The following is a 17422-nucleotide window of genomic DNA, read 5'->3' as shown; positions in this document are numbered from 1 at the left end:
CCCCTCGTACTTATTGTATGCTTTCACAGATAAAAAAAGTAGTTTAAAATCGGCCTGCTTTAGTCAAACTTAAAAGAAAAATACATTCACATTCGATTTAGCCAAGTACTTATAATCCTTAGGAGAAGGAATCGTATTATTTTCATTATCACCTCGAAAAAATAAACTGACGTTATTATTTTTATTGTTTGCGTGTAAATATCTGTATTCCTGGTGCACACCGAATTTCCTGGTCGCAGTACCGTGGTACGCCGCTATAGGAAGCAACGCAGCTCGCAGATAAAGTGGAGGTGGGCTGTGCCATAATGTATAGCGGGGTGCGACGGTATTTTTGAATGTGGGCCAGGGGTGCAGACGTGCACTTTTTTGTGGTGACAAAACTTAATGATCAGTCTTTGTACGTTTAACAGTTGTTATGGATAGTACATGCTGTACTGACTTTATAGCTTCTATTCACTCTCATCGGCTTTAACAAAATTTCACGTTTTCTAGTGCTCTGTGCACCAGCGGCCTTGCCGCAGTGGTAACGCCGGTTCCCGGCAGATCACCGAAGTTAAGCGCTGTCGGGCTGGGCTAGCACTTGGATGGGTGACCATCCGGTCTGCCGAGCGCTGTTGGCAAGCGGGGTGCACTCACCCCTTGTGAGGCAAACTGAGGAGATACTTGATTGAGAAGTAGCGGATCCGGTCTCGGAAACTGACATACGGCCGGGAGAGCGGTGTGCTGACCACATGCTCCTCCACATCGGCATCCAGTGACGCCTGTGGGCTGAGGATGACACGGCGGCCGGTCGGTACCTTTGGGCCTTCATGGCCTGTTCGGGAGGAGAGTGCTGTGTAGATATGACACCTTCAGATACTCATAAATTTTCAAGAAACATTTCCAATTATTTGCGTTGTTAGGAGGAAGTATTACCGCATAATTTGTAAACGACCCTTGCCAGGATAAAGACGTGTGGGAAGTTGGCGATTCCCGTGAATAGCGTGTAATTCAAGTAAATAACGACAGTCTAACGTCCGCGAGTCACCACAACAAAGCTTACAGGCTTCCCTAATTTTCTTCGTAATGCCGCGCGCTGTGCGGTAACGTCCGGTTTCGCCCGCAGGTTCCTGGGAGCGGAACTCGGAGAAAGTCCGTCCGGTATGAACCGCGGGACGGCAAGGCGGTGCGCCTTTTTTCCTCCCCCCTCCACCCTCTCAACCCCTCCCCCTACCGCCTGACCTCCCTCCATCCGGTCCTAACATGACGGAACGCTTTCGCCGATTTTTGTTGTGTTTGCGACTGTGAGGTACCGGAAGTACGCCTCAAACGGCGCTGAAGAACGGCAGTGCGTGCCAGGAGCACGGGCCTCTGCAGTGGTTTCCGCTGGCTGGTGACGTCACGGGTGCGGCGGTGGTAACCGCGAGCTACCCGGACAAGCGCCGCCGCTCCCTGTGGTCGGCGGGGTATTATCTCTGATCAGTCACAGGCCGAGAGCAGAGAATCCGAGCCACGGCCGAATTTGTTGGTCTCGGTCTGAGGTTTCCACGCTCGAGGTAAGAAGACACGGAAAGAGCAGGGAAGGGAACAAGACATGTAATAGAGGCACATCTACGGAAACGTGTCAAGTGAAAGCCCAGTTAGTGAAGAAATCAGAAGAAGAACTGGAAAAATCTAGTAACTGAGATCCGAAGCACACTGGACTTGGGTAGAATTTTGAGAATATCATGGATATATTGACTGACCTTTGGTAAAATTCTGCAACCACACCTCTTTCTTGATCTGCACTTTACTTGTACAAGCTTAAGGCTGGGGTTTTCTGATGGATGTACAAGTCCTCCAGTAATGTTGAACACATCCTGCAGTTAATACGAGACCTCCACAAACTCAGTTGTTACAGAGTATGGACACACTAATTCTACATCTACATCTACATTTATACTCCACAAGCCACCCAACGGTGTGTTTCGGAGGGGACTTTACGTGCCACTGTCATTACTTCCCTTTCCTGTTCCAGTCGCGTATGGTTCGCGGGAAGAACGACTGCCGGAAAGCCTCCGTGCTCGCTCGAATCTCTCTAATTTTACATTCGTGACCTGCTCGGGAGGTATAAGTAGGGGGAAGCAATATATTCCACACCTATCCAGAAACGCATCCTCTCGAAACCTGGACAGCAAGCTACTCCGCGACGCAGAGCGCCTCTCTTGCAGAGTCTGCCACTTGAGTTTGCTAAACATCTCCGTAACGCTATCACGAAACGCGCCGCTCTTCTTTGGATCTTCTCTATCTCCTCTGTCAACCCTACCTGGTACGAATCCCACACTGATGAGCAATACTCAAGTATAGGTCGAACGAGTGTTTTGTAAGCCACCTCATTTGTTGATGGACTATATTTTCTAAGGACTCTCCCAAAGAATCTCAACCTGGCACCCGCCTTATCAACAATTAATTTTATATGATCATTCCACTTCAAATCGTTCCGCACGCATACTCCCAGATATTTTACAGAAGTAACTGCTACCAGTGTTTGTTCCGCTATCATATAATCATACAATAAAGGATCCTTCTTTCTATGTATTCGCAATACATTATATTTGTCTATGTTAAGGGTCAGTTGCCATTCCCTGCACCAAGTGCCTATCCGCTGCAGATCTTTCTGCATTCCGCTGCAATTTTCTAATGTTGCAACTTCTCTGAGTACTACAGCATCATCCGCGAAAAGCCGCATGGAACTTCCGACACTATCTACTAGGTCATTTATATATATTGTGAAAAGCAATGGTCCCATAACACTCCCCTGTGGCACGCCAGAGGTTACTTTAACGTCTGTAGACGTCTCTCCATTGAGAACAACATGCAGTGTTCTGTTTGCTAAAAACTCTTCAATCCAGCCACACAGCTGGTCTGATATTCCGTAGGCTCTTACTTTGTTTATCAGGCGACAGTGCGGAACTGTATCAAACGCCTTCCGAAAGTCAAGGATAATGTCATCTACCTGGGAGCCTGTATCTAATATTTTCTGGGTCTCATGAACAAATAAATAGAGTTGGATCTCACACGATCGCTGTTTCCGGAATCCATGTTGATTCCTACAGAGTAGATTCTGGGTTTCCAGAAATGACATGATACACTAAGCGTTCATGTGGCAGTTGCTGATACTTCGCTTTGCGCGTCTTAAGAAAAACATATTGCAACAAGCGGAGTCACAACATTTCGCACCAGTGGTAAATTATATTTAATGGTATTTTACTTTATTTTATATTTTCCTGTGTGGAGATGAAAGTTTTCCAGCCCAAAATTAGACTACATCTAATGCATCCTTGCTTCCCTGTCATAATTCATCGATGATGCATTTACTGATACAGTTCAGATAGGTCTAGAGATGTTCCACAACCTGATCTTGGTCATAACTAATCATCATATTCATACATAATGCCGCACTTGATGAGGTTTGCCCTGCTGGTGCTGCCCGCATCTCGTGGTCGTGCGGTAGCGTTCTTGCTTCCCACGCCCGGGTTCCCGGGTTCGATTCCCGGCGGGGTCAGGGATTTTCTCTGCCTCGTGATGGCTGGGTGTTGTGTGCTGTCCTTAGGTTAGTTAGGTTTAAGTAGTTCTAAGTTCTAGGGGACTGATGACCATAGATGTTAAGTCCCATAGTGCTCAGAGCCATTTTTTTTGCTGGTGCTACGCCGTACTGATGCAGATCAGTTTCCTCCAGATATTTCAGCACAAGATCTCGCCGCTGGGCATCTACATCTGCGTGACTACTCCGCAGTTCGAAGTTACGAGCCTAGCATAGGATTCGTCGAACAACATTTAGGCCATTTCTCTAGAGTTCCACTCTCCAGTCGCGCACGGGGAAAACTAAAACGTAAATCTTGCCGGGAGAGCTCTGATCTCTGTTATTTTATTATGACGATCATTTCTTCCTATGTAGGCTTCAAAAAATATTTTCGTCTTCGGAGAAGAAAATTGGTGATTGAGTTTTGCTGAAAATATGCTGCCGCAAAGAGAATCGTTTGTTTAAATGACTGCCACGCCAACGCACGTATCTTATCTGTGTCACTCTCTCACCTATTTAGCAATAATACAAAATAACGTGCCCTTCTTTCAACTTTACAGATGACCTCTGTCAATGCTATCTGTACAGCAATATTCCGGAAGAGGGCGGACAAGCGTATTGTAAGCAATCTCTTAAGTAGACCTGTTGCACCTTCTAAGTGTTCGCCCAATAAAAAGCAGATTTTGGTTAGTTATCGGTGCGACATTATCTGTCATCATCCCAACTCGAGTAATTAGTAACGCTAATCTTTAAGTATTTAGCTGGATTCAAAATATTTAGATTTGTATGATTGATCGTGCAGCCGAAATTCAGCGGATTCCTTTCAGTACTCATATGGATAACAAACTTTTTATTATTTAGGGTCAATTGCTACTTTTCACACCATACAGATATCTTCTCTAAATCATTATACAATTGGTTTTGGTGTTCTGATAACTTTACCGAGACTGTAGGTAGATGACAGCATCACCTGCAAACAATCTAAATCAGTCTATGAAATGAGAGTTGTTATTGTGGTCTTCAGTCCTGAGACAGGTTTGATGCAGCTCTCCATGCTACTCTATCCTGTGCAAGCTTCTTCATCTCCCCGTACTTACTGCAACTTACATCCTTCTGAATCTGCTTAGTGTATTCATCTCTTGGTCTCCCTCTACGATTTTTACCCTCCACGCTGCCCTCCAATGCTAAATTTGTGATCCCTTGATGCCTCAGAACATATCCTACCAACCGATCCCTTCTTCTAGTCAAGTTGTGCCACAAACTTCTCTTCTCCCCAATCCTATTCAACACCCCCTCATTAGTTACGTGATCTACCCACCTTATCTTCAGCATTCTTCTGTAGCACCACATTTCGAAAATTTCTATTCTCTTCTTGTCCAAACTGGTTATCGTCCATGTTTCACTTCCATACATGGCTACACTCCATACAAATACTTTCAGAAACGACTTCCTGACACTTAAATCTATACTCGATGTTAACAAATTTCTCTTCTTCAGAAACGCTTTCCTTGCCATTGCCAGTCTACATTTTATATCCTCTCTACTTCGACCATCCTCAGTTATTTTGCTCCCTAAATAGCAAAACTCCTTTACTGCTTTAAGTGTCTCATTTCCTAATCTAATCCCCTCAGCATCACCCGATGCTGAGGGGATGAGAGTACAGAAGAAGAATCAGAAATATGTAACTTAACCATCTAAGTGGAGGAATATAAGAAATGGTGGTGACATCTTAAACGTATGGAAGACCACATAATTCCAGTCATTGTAAACAATTACTAGCCGTCAGGAAAAACAGACGTTAGAAGCTGGAGAAAAAAATGGTCTTTAAAATGTGTAGTCGGAACAAGTAAAGAGCCTAAATTTTGAAATGAAGAAGAATAAGATGCACAATACATGAGTAACATTCTGCTACCAAAAGCAAGATGCGAAACAAACAAAATAGGACATGCTCCAACGGAATATCCTTTGAGGATAAACGCTCGCACGCAGAGTTCATATTCCTCTTTGGAACTCTCTGCACGCGCATGATAGCAATTTATAGAGAACATATATGACTGGAAATCCACATCGCACCACTCTCCTTTTTGTGAAAGGGTATTTAACTAGAACGTTAGCGCTGCCGATTTCCAACAGTGGCGTTACAGACAACACAGGGTATTTGCTAACGTTGACTCTCGCACGAAGCACAGCACCATTTTTCTAAGCAAGTTCATCATACAAGTAGTGTAGCCGAATAAACTGGGCAGGCAGTGCTTGTAACGCTGTTCCTTTGGCTCTCATTATAAGTCTACCTGATTTCATTTTCACATGTGCTGGTTTCATCAAATACTAATTTCATACATTTTATGTTATTTTACTGCCTTGGTGACTGGAGTGTTTAAGTACTACTCTACGAATCCAGTGGTCCTTGATTCGAGCTTGTGTTGGTCCTAGGATTTTTTTCACTTGCTTTTCCAATGAATCTCTTCTGAAAATGATCTGTTAATCTGAAAAAATGCCAGCTTGGCTGAGTGTATCACTTCAAAGGCATCCATTTCAAACATGACCATCCCTAGCAAAGCACTAAGATGTTCAAGACAACCTTTGGCACGAGGATAACTTACTTACGTGTAATTGATATCTCGTTTGTTCCTTTCGGTGTTGACATTTCCGAAAATAATAACATGACACGGTATGCTGGAATGATTATTCCAATCTAGAAGATCAGCGAACCAATTCTTTGTAACCGACGTGCGAAGCGTAAGACTATTCTCGTCTTACAACGCAACGCCTGCAGCTGCGGTGGCCTGCTTTGCCCTGAACCGGTTCTTAGCTGCAGGTTTCTGCTCTCGCTGCGTCCGTATAACATTGATTGAATACTAGCGGCACATTCACAGGTCAACATCAACTGTACTGGAATACAGGCATGGAGTATTCTGGGAGCGACCGTTCTGGACTTACACAGTCACAGTTATCGTTCTAGTAAGAACAGACGATTTATGTGCATGTGTAAATCGACAACATCTTGCAAACGTTGTATAGCAGCTAGTTTATCTTTCTGTTGCCATAATTTGCTTCCAATCTCCTGCTTAATCGACAGAGCACGTTAAGTGTTGGATCTGATTGTAAATTTGATATCAGCTTCACATGCCACCCCTTTTTCTCACCAATCTGGCTCACCAAACACTACAGCCCCAAAGATGTCCGCCATTAGGCGCATTAACAAAGCAAATGTCCTGTGAAACATAAAAGTGCGCCAATTACGGGTTTTTAATCTGTTTGAAAAAATATTTAAGACAGAAATAGGGATTAAGAGATTGTTTGTCAGAAGGATTAGTCAGAACTCTAAGAATCCTCTCCAAGACCGGCTGTATATTGGACTGTTTATCAATTTCTCTCTGTGTGGATGCCGTGTAGTTTCATCTAACTTCCTTGAGCATACGCCCTAGGATCATGAAAACTGGGGAAAGACAGGTTTCACTGCACAGAACATTGAAACTGCGTATAGCGCCATGAAGAATAACGTCATACAAAGTGACCGTCCGGCAACTTGCACGTGGAAAATGAATATCAAGTGAGAATTACATGCGTGCTTTTAGTATAAAAGCTAATGTGGTAGAGTGTTTAATTTTCGTGATTTCCGTTTGCCTCACTGATCGTCGTTTCTCGAAGCATGAAAACCGAAATCAATCAGAATATGCAGTGCTATTGCCTCCCTGCAAACGCTGTTACAAATTGCAATGCGCCCTTTACTGATACCAAGGACTTCGCTCATAAAGTCAGGAGACTAATGATTTTGACTGTCGAATGAGAATGATTCACACGAAATGACCGGTGCGGTGCTTTGATCTCTCACCAGTGACCAGCTCTGGTTTGAGTTACAGCACCTCGACGAGGCTACACACGGGAAAGAGGGACGGAATAAAACCTCTCGATATACCTATCGCAGTTTCTGGAAGTGTGAAGGTAACCTTTAAGAGCTGATTCAAATTCTAATTCACGAATACAGGCTTAGTTTTTACTTTAAGTCACGCAAGCCGAATTGTGTCCTTTGAAAGGGCACAGCCAGTTTCCGTCCTCTCCTGTTCACCATCTAATGATCTTATAGTCAATGAGATATCAAGCCACTGGGGACGGATCCCTATTTTACACGTGTTTTCTAAACACTCTTCGTAGTTGGCATCAGCTGTCATATATTTTAGCTACTGCGCCTATTTAGGTCTTTACATCAGTAGCCAATGTATCAAACATTTTTTGTGGCTTTCGGGACGTCCCCGTACAGCCACCTCAACAGTGGAATGTCAATTATGACGATACCAAGTTAAGGACAACATAACAGCCAGTCCCCGAGCGAAGAAAATCTCCGAACTGGCTCAGAATCGAACCCAGGCCCCTTCTTTTAGCGATGTCAACCATGAGTGCCTTCGTATTCTGTTTGCTTATTTAGCATTTTGATTGTATTTTGATACATCAAATAGTTACTATTTTCGTGCGGAAGTTCCTCCTGCTTTTAGAAATAGCCCAATCCAGGTGAAACTGAACGAGTCTGAAATAGTTTCGGAGGTTTTTGCTGAGAATGAAGATCCGGATGACTGTATGAATGAATGTTCTTATGATTTCGAGGACGATTTCACCGACAGTGAAATTATTTGAACTGTAAATAAGCGTAAATTAGCAGTGTATTCAAATGATTCCGACAATAGCGATGACGATGATTTAGTTCTTGAGAATGATTCGTTTTTGTCACAAGTGAGACTCGGGCGTCGTCACGAATGTGCTGAACACTAATTTTCCTTCCTTAAACTATGAAGTTCTGCTCTCCATATGCCAAAGTCGGGCCACGTGAAAGTTTCCACAGCTTAGACAGTCGCCTAAAACAGTTACGACGGTCTGTTTCACAAGGTAAATTCCTTTTCTGGTGTTTGTCCATCTGAGCGAATGCTCCGTCTCTAACGACCTTGTTGTCGAAGGTACCATTAATTTCTCTCCTTCGACGTAACTAACTTCTGCAGAATAGACTGCGTAATTGCTGTCGACATTGTCTCGGCCTTTAATGTAATTGCCTTTAGCTACACAGCTACGCGTCGCCTTTATTGCCAGGAACTCCCGTATGTTACCTACGGCGAAGGAAGGATGTCTTGAAAGCGTCAGATCAAAGACACTGTCCTTCTCCACAGCGTTAGTGCTTTGCTCTAAAGGCTGCCGCTGCAATGAAGAAAGCTGCTGTTTAATTGCATCCTTTAATTGAGTGCCTGTTGAAACGATCCGTATCTGCCCATAAAATTGATTATGAAGAACTTTAGCTGCATCCTAGTAATTCGTTACAACTTCGCATGTAAGAGCTCTTATCAAGGACCACATACTAATACTGTTGTATATGACAATCGGGATTTTTTGGCTTGAGGCAACCGAGATTATTTTAATGCCTCTCAGGCACATCACTAATATAATATACACACACTACGGAATGGAATTATTTATAGCTGATGGCCCAAACAGACAGCTGTCTTGCCGCACTGGCAACACCGATTTCCGTCAGTAAACCGACGTTAAGCGCTGTCGGGCTTGGCTAGTACTTGGATGGGTGACCGTCTGGTCTGCCAAGCGCTGTTGGCAAGCTGGGTGCACTCATCCCTTGTGAGGAAAATTGAGGAGCTACTAGACAGAATTAACGGCTCCGGTCAAGAAAACACAACGGTCGGGAGAGCGGTATGCTGACCACACGCCCCTCCATATCCGTATCCAGTGATGCCTATAGTATGTCTACCACACGGCGGTCGGTCAGTACCGTTTGGTCTTCCGAGACCTGTTCGGACGGAGTTCAGTTAAGAGCTGCCACTAACTTCGTGGTTCATAACATTTTTAACATGTGCAGAGCACATATCATTTCGCCATGGTCGAAGGAGAGACCCCCAGTATAAAAGAATAATTTTTCGTAATTTTAAGTGAACAGATAGTTGTCGAAATGGTAGATAAAACGCTGGCATAAGGAGGAATAATTGTGATGAAGAAGAAGAGAGCTGACTAGCCGTACCTCAACAAAGGAAAACAAAATAATTGCTATCAGTGGATTGTGTCATATCTCACGATATCGCCGGGTGCGGTATCGCTAATTCGGACGTAGCGCAGAAAGTTTTAAAGCGGCTTCCAGAATTTTCTAATTAGAAGAATCAGACATTTTATTATGGGGCAGAAAGCATTTCGGGCAGTTCTGCTTTGCTGCCTTTGCTCGTTAACCGACTGCCGGTATCTTTCGTGTATTTTGTTGTTCGTTATCTGCATTCAGAACCAGTGGCAGAAAATTTTTATCTTTGCTTTCGTCTCATATGAAAATGAATTTCTCCTTCCTGGTGAAACTTAACATTTCCTGTTGGATTATATCCCTTCATCATTTTGAAAGGAACCGTTACACTGGGACGTCATATTTACGAATAAGTCGAAGTTCCATTATGGCTACTAGGGCATCGGTTTTTCTCTAATCTTATATATATATTATCTGACTTGAGCTCATCATGGAAGATGTTATCACTTTTGGAAAAATCAAAGAGTGAACGTGAAAACTAAAATCACGCCATGTTTCCCGCAAAAAGGAGCACTTAACGGTATATACTACATGAACTATTTTTTCTTGTAAGTATAATCAATCGAACAACTCACAATGTAGACAATCAGCTAGAAAAATTGTGACGGATTTTTTATTAGCGTATCTAGTTTGTTATTTGTTACTTGAATGTAAATACCCTTGCATAGCGTAAACGCAACATATGTATATTTATGAAATATTGTATGTAATAGTTACTGTTAACTACATTGCTCAACAAAAGTTTGCAATACTATCGAAAAATGTAGTCTACGATACTAGAGGTTTCATTGACCTAGGAACTTCATACTTGAAATATTAACTCATGAGGAATTAGAAGCTCTTCTTAATGACAGCAACGTGAAATTATCTGATTGGTAAGGTGACGAATTCTCGTTTGTGACTGAAGATTGTCTTGCTGAGCTTGATGCAACTGACTGGTACACTACAAGAACTTTAAGAAGTCGTGCCAGTAGCTAGGAAAAAAGACGTTCGTGTGCAGTGAATTCCCCTGTAAAGGTGAAGATGTAGATGATGTAGAAAATGTAAATGGAAAGCCCTGAAGAGCTGTGTTGCAACTGATTTCAGAAGTTAGTTTTATAATGTTGGACGACTGCCAAACTTCATTGAGGGAAAGAATGCCTCAAAATGTGGGAAACGTGGCTGCAGATAAGTGACATTTGCGTCAAATGTGGAATGTAATTATCTATTGTGGGAGACAATTGTTTTGAAGTTTATCATAAAACGTGCCGAAAATATTTATTTAATGGCAGCAGCAAATTGTTACTTGCCAGAAATTATTGTGTAACTGTTAGTTTCTTGCATTTATGAAGCTGTTTTAGAGCATCAACAAAAACATGTATTGGAAATTACACAGGGCGACAGTTATTAGACTATATGAAAAAAACTTAAATTAGTAACAAACTAAAGCCTGTACACACTTTATTCAACACGATAATGTCACTACTGATATTCGGATTTAGGTTATGACATGTCCGATATGTCTGCTATCACTGGCGCAGATGAATGGCGGAATTCTCAAGACTCGCTGAAGTGTCGAATATCGATGCTGTCGATGACCTCCTGAACGGCTGTTTTCAGCTCAGCAATGGTTTTGGGGTTATTGATGTACACCTTGTATTTAATACAGCCCCACAAAAAGGAGTCGCATATATTCAGGTCCGGAGAATGTGGCGGCCAATCGAGGCCGAAGCCAGTGGCCTCCGGGTACGGCAGAGCCAGAATGTGACCCCAAAAGTGCTCTCCAGGACATCAATCAGTTTCCTTTTTCGATGGGATCGAGCTCCATGAAAGACGGAGTTCGAACTCCGTCTTTCATGAACCACATCTGGTCGAAAAGGAGGTCATTTTGGATAAGGGGGGATGAAACCATCTTCCAAAACCATCACGTAGCGTTCGTTAATCTCCGTGCCATCAAGGAATATCGCACCGATTATTCCGTGACTTAACATTGCACACCACACAGTCATCCGTTTTTAATTTTTCAGTCCATTAAATCCCCACCGCATGATCCTTAACCATACCAGAGTTCCAAAAGAATCGATTTTCTTGCTCCCACTTTTTTCACTGTCCACAACTCAAAACCGTACAAAACTATTCAAACTTTTTATTTTGCTGATAGAAACTGTTTACTCTGGCTTAGCAACATGCTTAATTTAAATCTAACGACTTTTCCAACTTGTAGCCTTCTTCGTATTTGCTCAGTGCAGGGGTTACTGTTTGTTTATTTTAAAAAGACAGCTCACCAAATGTAATTGATGCTGTATGCGAATTCTGCATTGAATTACCTGGTTTTTGTTAGAGTTTGTGTGTGTGTGTTTGTGTGTGTGTGTGTGTGTGTCAATGTTTAACATGACATGTGGGTTGGTGTCTGGAGAGACCAGTTCCGAGTCTAACGCTTAAACGTAGCATACAAATAGCAATGGTATACAAATGAAACCTGAGAGAACATTTTATCGAAGATGCTAAGAACGTTTTTAAGATAATGAGGGAAATAAACAGTGGAAGTGTCTTTATTACATAAAATAAGCACTAATATTATCATTTCAACTAATGGATGTTTTCTGACTCTGGGCTGTTACAGCTCCTTTCGTTCTTTTTTTGCTGAGTAACACTACCCACAGGTCAGTTCGCAAAGAAAGTGTTGTTATAACTGCAGTAGCCATACGAGCGCGAGGAGGGGCTGGCCGCCTTTCACTGGAATATATACGGTCGCGGTAGCTGCGGAATGCGCGCAAGAATGCCGGCGGCCTCGGCGGAGTTGGGGCAGGTGCAGAACCCGGCCCGGCCGGCGCAGCCGCAGCCGCAGCACCTCGCGTCGCCTGGCTACCAGTGTCATCGGGCGCCCATCGGCGGTGGTGCAAGTCGCGCCCTTGACTGCAATCCCCCTATTGCGACACGCGCGCATCCTGGCGGCGCGCCCCGCGGTTTGAGCCGGCCGCCAAGGTCGCAGCCGTTGCCAAAAGACGCGTCGCACGCCTGCCCTTCGGCTCCTTTGTTGCACAATGCTCTTTGTTCTCGACGCAGTTTTGTGACTGCGTGTACACTCATCATTTTGTATAGGGAAGCTGCACACCTGTCACCTTCGTGCAAAAAATTGAGGATTTTTCTTCCTGCCGGTGAAAAATGTAGTTTCCTTTACGTTGTCTCGCGTTACTCGAGGGAGCAGATTTCGTCCTTGAAATGCGAATTGTGGAAGCTGTTTTTAATATCGACTGAAACTACGAGATATCTAAAAATTTTTCGATAATACTGAGCTACAGTAACACAGAATTTTTTGAAAGAGTACCCCGTCACATGACTGTATATTTCTGTACATTCCCTGTCTACAATCTAACACCCATGCCCGAGGCAGGATTCGAACCTGCGACCGTAGCAGTCGCGCGGTTCCGGAATGAAGTGCCTAGAACCGCATGGCCACACCGGCCGGCCCTACACCAGTAACAGCATTATGTTGTGTACTGTGCACGATGACAAATATACAGCGCAACACATTTGCATAATATGATACAAACTGTACAAAATCAACATCTTGCAGGAATGCAGCACATTATCAAAAAATGGTTCAAATGGCTCTAAGCACTATGGTACTTAACATTTGAGGTCATCAGTCCAAAAATATGGTTCAAATGGGTCTGAGCACTATGGGACTTAACTTCTGAGGTCATCAGTCCCCTAAAACTTAGAACTACTTAAACCTAACTAACCTAAGGACGTCACACACATCCATGCCCGAGGCAGGATTCGAACCTGCGACCGTAGCAGCCGCGTGGTTCCGGGCTGAAGCACCTAGAACCGCTCGGCCGCAGCAGACGGCGCGATTAGTGAAAATAAAATAAATTGTGCCTGATGGCAATAAACTTATTCTCTCAATCGATTCTGAAAGGTTTGTCATAACTTCTTTATTGGACTCAAAACATTTTAAGTATTTATATACATATGGAATTTTGTGAAAATCAGAGGGTGCAAATGTGTGGAAAAGGTCGGATCTTCCATCTCTTCGAAATTAATAACCTTCCTTTTTACCACAGTCACAGCTCTTTTGTGGGCAGATGAAGTGTGAAGATGAGAGATGATTTCCGGATCCTGTAATGAATCAGGCCTTACTTATCTTACGTCTAATACGGAATATGATGAATAGGGTGAATCTTCCCAAAGTTCATACTTCGTATCGCTTAACTACTTTGTCAATATAGTCACCTGTGGTGTGAAGTGAACTGTCTTGTTGAACTACGATTTTTTTAATATTTTGTAATCCTGGTTTTATCACATATTTACTTCATCCAATTGGTGCAGAATACTTGCGTGTTTTACTGGTTTTTCATCCTTCGCATGGATAAAAAACAGCTCTGAGCACTATGGGACTTAACTTCTAACTAGGGAACCTCCCCATCGCACCCCCCTCAGATTTAGTTATAAGTTGGCACAGTGGATAGGCCTTGAAAAACTAAACACAGATCAATCGAGAAAACAGGAAGAAATTGTGTGGAACTATGAGAAAATAAGCAAAATATACAAACTGAGTAGTCCATGGGCAAGATAGGCAACATAAAGGATACTGTGAGCTCAGGAGCGCCGTGGTCTCGTGGTTAGCGTGAGCAGCTGCGGAATGAGAGTTCCTTGGTTCAAGTCTTCCCTTGAGTGAAAAGTTTACCTTCTTTATTTTGCGCAAAGTTATGATCTGTCCGTTCGTTCATTGACGTCTCTGTTCACTGTAATAAGTTTAGTGTCTGTGTTTTGCAACCGTACCGCAAAACCGTGCGATTAGTAGACGAAAGGACGTGCCTCTCCAATGGGAACCGAAAACATTTGATCGCAAGGTCATAGGCCAACCGATTCCTCCACAGGAAAACACGTCTGATATATTCTATACGACACTGGTGACGGCATGTGCGTCACATGACAGGAATATGTTGTCTACCCACCTAACTTGTACACTTGGTGAATGAGTAAAAAGATTCTTCTACCTTTCCCGGTTTAGGTTTTCCTGTGGATGTGATAATCACTCCCAAAAATTGATGAAATATAAGCGTTTGTTACATAAACTGAAAATAAAAAGTTAAACTTTTCACCCGAGGGTGGGCTTGAACAAAGGACCTCGCGTGCCGCAGCTGCTCATGCTAACCACGGGACCACGGCGCTCCTAAGCTGACGTTAGCCTTGATGTTGCATATTCTGCGCATGAACTACTCAGTTTGTATATTTTGCTTATTTTTTCATAGTTCCACACAACTTCTTCCTGTTTTCTCGATTGATCTGTGTTCAGTTTCTCAAGGCCTATCCATTGTGCCAACTTATAACTAAATCTGAGGGGGGTGCGATGGGGAGGTTCCCTTGTAAGGTCATCAGTCCCCTAGAACTTAGAACTACTTAAACCTAACTAACCTAAGGACATCACACACATCCATGCCCGAGGCAGGATTCGAACCTGCGACCGTAGCGGCCGCGCGGTTCCAGACTGTAGCGCCTTTAACCGCTTGGCCACCACGGCCGGCCTCGCATGGATAACAAAACTCTATCTTGTGTCCCAGGTGACAATGGTCCTAATCTTTTGGGAGGCAAAATCGACATCGCCTTTCTTAGTGAAGAGTAACTCGGCTAACACTGTTTCTAAAGCTTCACCAAAGACCAACATTTGGTGCAGTTTGATTATAGACAATAGATAAAAATCAGATCTAGTCCTTAACTTTTGAAAATTTTATCAGCATAAAAAAAGGATCAACCGGAGAAAGATACAAAAAAAGTAATTACTTGCGAGTTAACGTGATGACTATTCGTACCCGAACAACTATGGTATCATCAAAGTATGAAACTTTAGTTGCTGAAGGCATACATTACGTTACGTCGTGCAGTGATCGAGACAGTGGTTTCGCATCCGAAAAAAAGAGTTTGCTTCAAATCCCCATACGGCTAGCTGTCCAAATGTAGGTATTCCGTTGTTGGCACGAATACCTGCATGAGAATTCTGTGCCAGTTCCGTCAACAAGGACGAGGCCAATGCCAGTCTAAACCGAGTCCAATTCGAGCTAGATGTACCTAGGTTCAAAAAATGGTTCAAATGGCTCTGAGCACTATGGGACTTAACATCTGAGGTCATCAGTCCCCTAGAACATAGATCTGCTTAAACCTAACTAACCTAAGGACATGACACACTTCCATGCCCGAGGCAGGATTCGAACCTGCGACCGTAGCGGTCGCGCGGTTCCAGACTGAAGCGTCTAGAACCACTCGACCACTCCGGCCGGCTTCTGAAAAGGGCACGGCCGATTTACTACACCACCATTCTCCAGTCCTACCTTGTGCTTCGTTACTAATGGCCTCGCCTTCGAAGTATCGTTCAACCATTCAACCGTAATGTTCCTTCCTTTCTTTTCCTGAAGTCTTGCTCATTTGCATTTATTTCTAGTTACTTTTGTTTCAGTCAAATATACAGCTAATTTCGAAATAGCACATTTCTGCGGCTGATCCCGGCGGAGGTTCGAGTCCTCCCTCGGGCATGAGTGTGTGTGTTTGTCCTTAGGATAATTTAGGTTAAGTAGTGTGTAAGCTTAGGGACTGATGACCTTAGCAGTTAAGTCCCATAAGATTTCACACACACGGCACATTTCTGCGAGTAAATTGTGTTACGCCACGCAGGCTACTTTTATGTAGATAAAAAATTTTCATACATTAACAGGAGTGCTAATCAAGAAAACAATTGCAGGAGAACTTCTATGAAGTTTCTAAAGTAGGAGAGAGGCACTCTGGTATCGTGGAAACTGTGAGGATGGGTTGTTAGTACGCAAGAGCAATGCTCGCCAAAGGTGAGGTTCCACGTTTGAGACCCTGTCCCGTCCACAGTTTTGATCTGCCAGCGAACACTCCGCTTTAAAGTGAAATATTCATTCTGGAATCAATAAACATGTTCCAAGCTCATTTAACTACATAAAAAGAGAGCCTAGCAGGTACCTAAGATTGCAAACAAAAGTTTGTTGATACTGGCTTGCCATGAGAGTGCTTCCAGGTGGTCTTGTAAACAGTGCAGCTGCCTTCAGGACAACAACAAAGAAGAGTCCGAGCACATGTGTGGACAAGGTCTGCCAGACAAGTCGTTGCTCGCGTGGATTACTACAGAAAGGACGCAAGCAACTGATCTCCGGTCCAACAGGCTTTTGCAGAGTGGCCTCAGAGTCTGCGATTAATTAATGAGTTCCAGCGCTGTGACTAACACTCGAAGGCTCTTGGCCTGACGTTTAAACTGTTCGCGTTGCACGCACGCTATTAATGCGAATGAAAACGCAAGGCCCGTCACGACGCACTTCCGGGCTGTTCATCATACTTCTCTGAAAGCTACAGATTTCATGCCATGCAGTTCGTAAGCTCTGTCTATGACGTTAGACTCTGTTCTATCGTCCTTTTTGTTTCAAACACTTGTCTGTACTGAATACATAAATTTAAGATCTGAGCAAAAAAGTCTTATGTTGCGTTAATATTAGTCCTACCACGTAGTTAATTTGTTAGTAAACCCGCGATCACACTGTTAATACGTGAAAGCATTCATGAGTTTGGCATTCTCTACACTGTTGTAAACTGATCGATCGAATTGGGGTCTCTGCGTAGACGTCAGGAGCATAGAAGACACAGCGACGTACGGCTTCGAAAGATATACCAATACCTAAGTATTATCTTTTTACACTGGTCTTACACAACGGCATTTCGCAGTGTGCAACTATTACATTTGATTTCATACTTACCATGAGCAACAATCTAATATCACGTGATAACAATTTTATTCAAAATTACTTATTTTTCAACTACGCTTT

The 17422-nt window shown here is 43.4% G+C and overlaps 1 protein-coding gene and 1 pseudogene across 1 annotated transcript in view; one reads left to right on the top strand and one right to left on the bottom strand.

Annotated features, from left to right (window-relative positions):
• The window catches only part of LOC124613440 (WW domain-binding protein 11-like), a 184704-nt gene that overhangs the window by 83994 nt on the left and 83288 nt on the right, over window positions 1-17422 (bottom strand). The gene's annotated exons all lie outside the window — the stretch shown is intronic.
• On the top strand, window positions 503-620 carry LOC124614563 (annotated as a pseudogene).

Source organism: Schistocerca americana, chromosome 4 (genome assembly GCF_021461395.2).
Source record: "Schistocerca americana isolate TAMUIC-IGC-003095 chromosome 4, iqSchAmer2.1, whole genome shotgun sequence".
Classification (NCBI taxonomy): domain Eukaryota; kingdom Metazoa; phylum Arthropoda; class Insecta; order Orthoptera; family Acrididae; genus Schistocerca; species Schistocerca americana.
The sequence above is the reverse complement of the archived record's forward strand: the minus strand, read 5'-3'. Positions and strand labels throughout refer to the sequence as shown.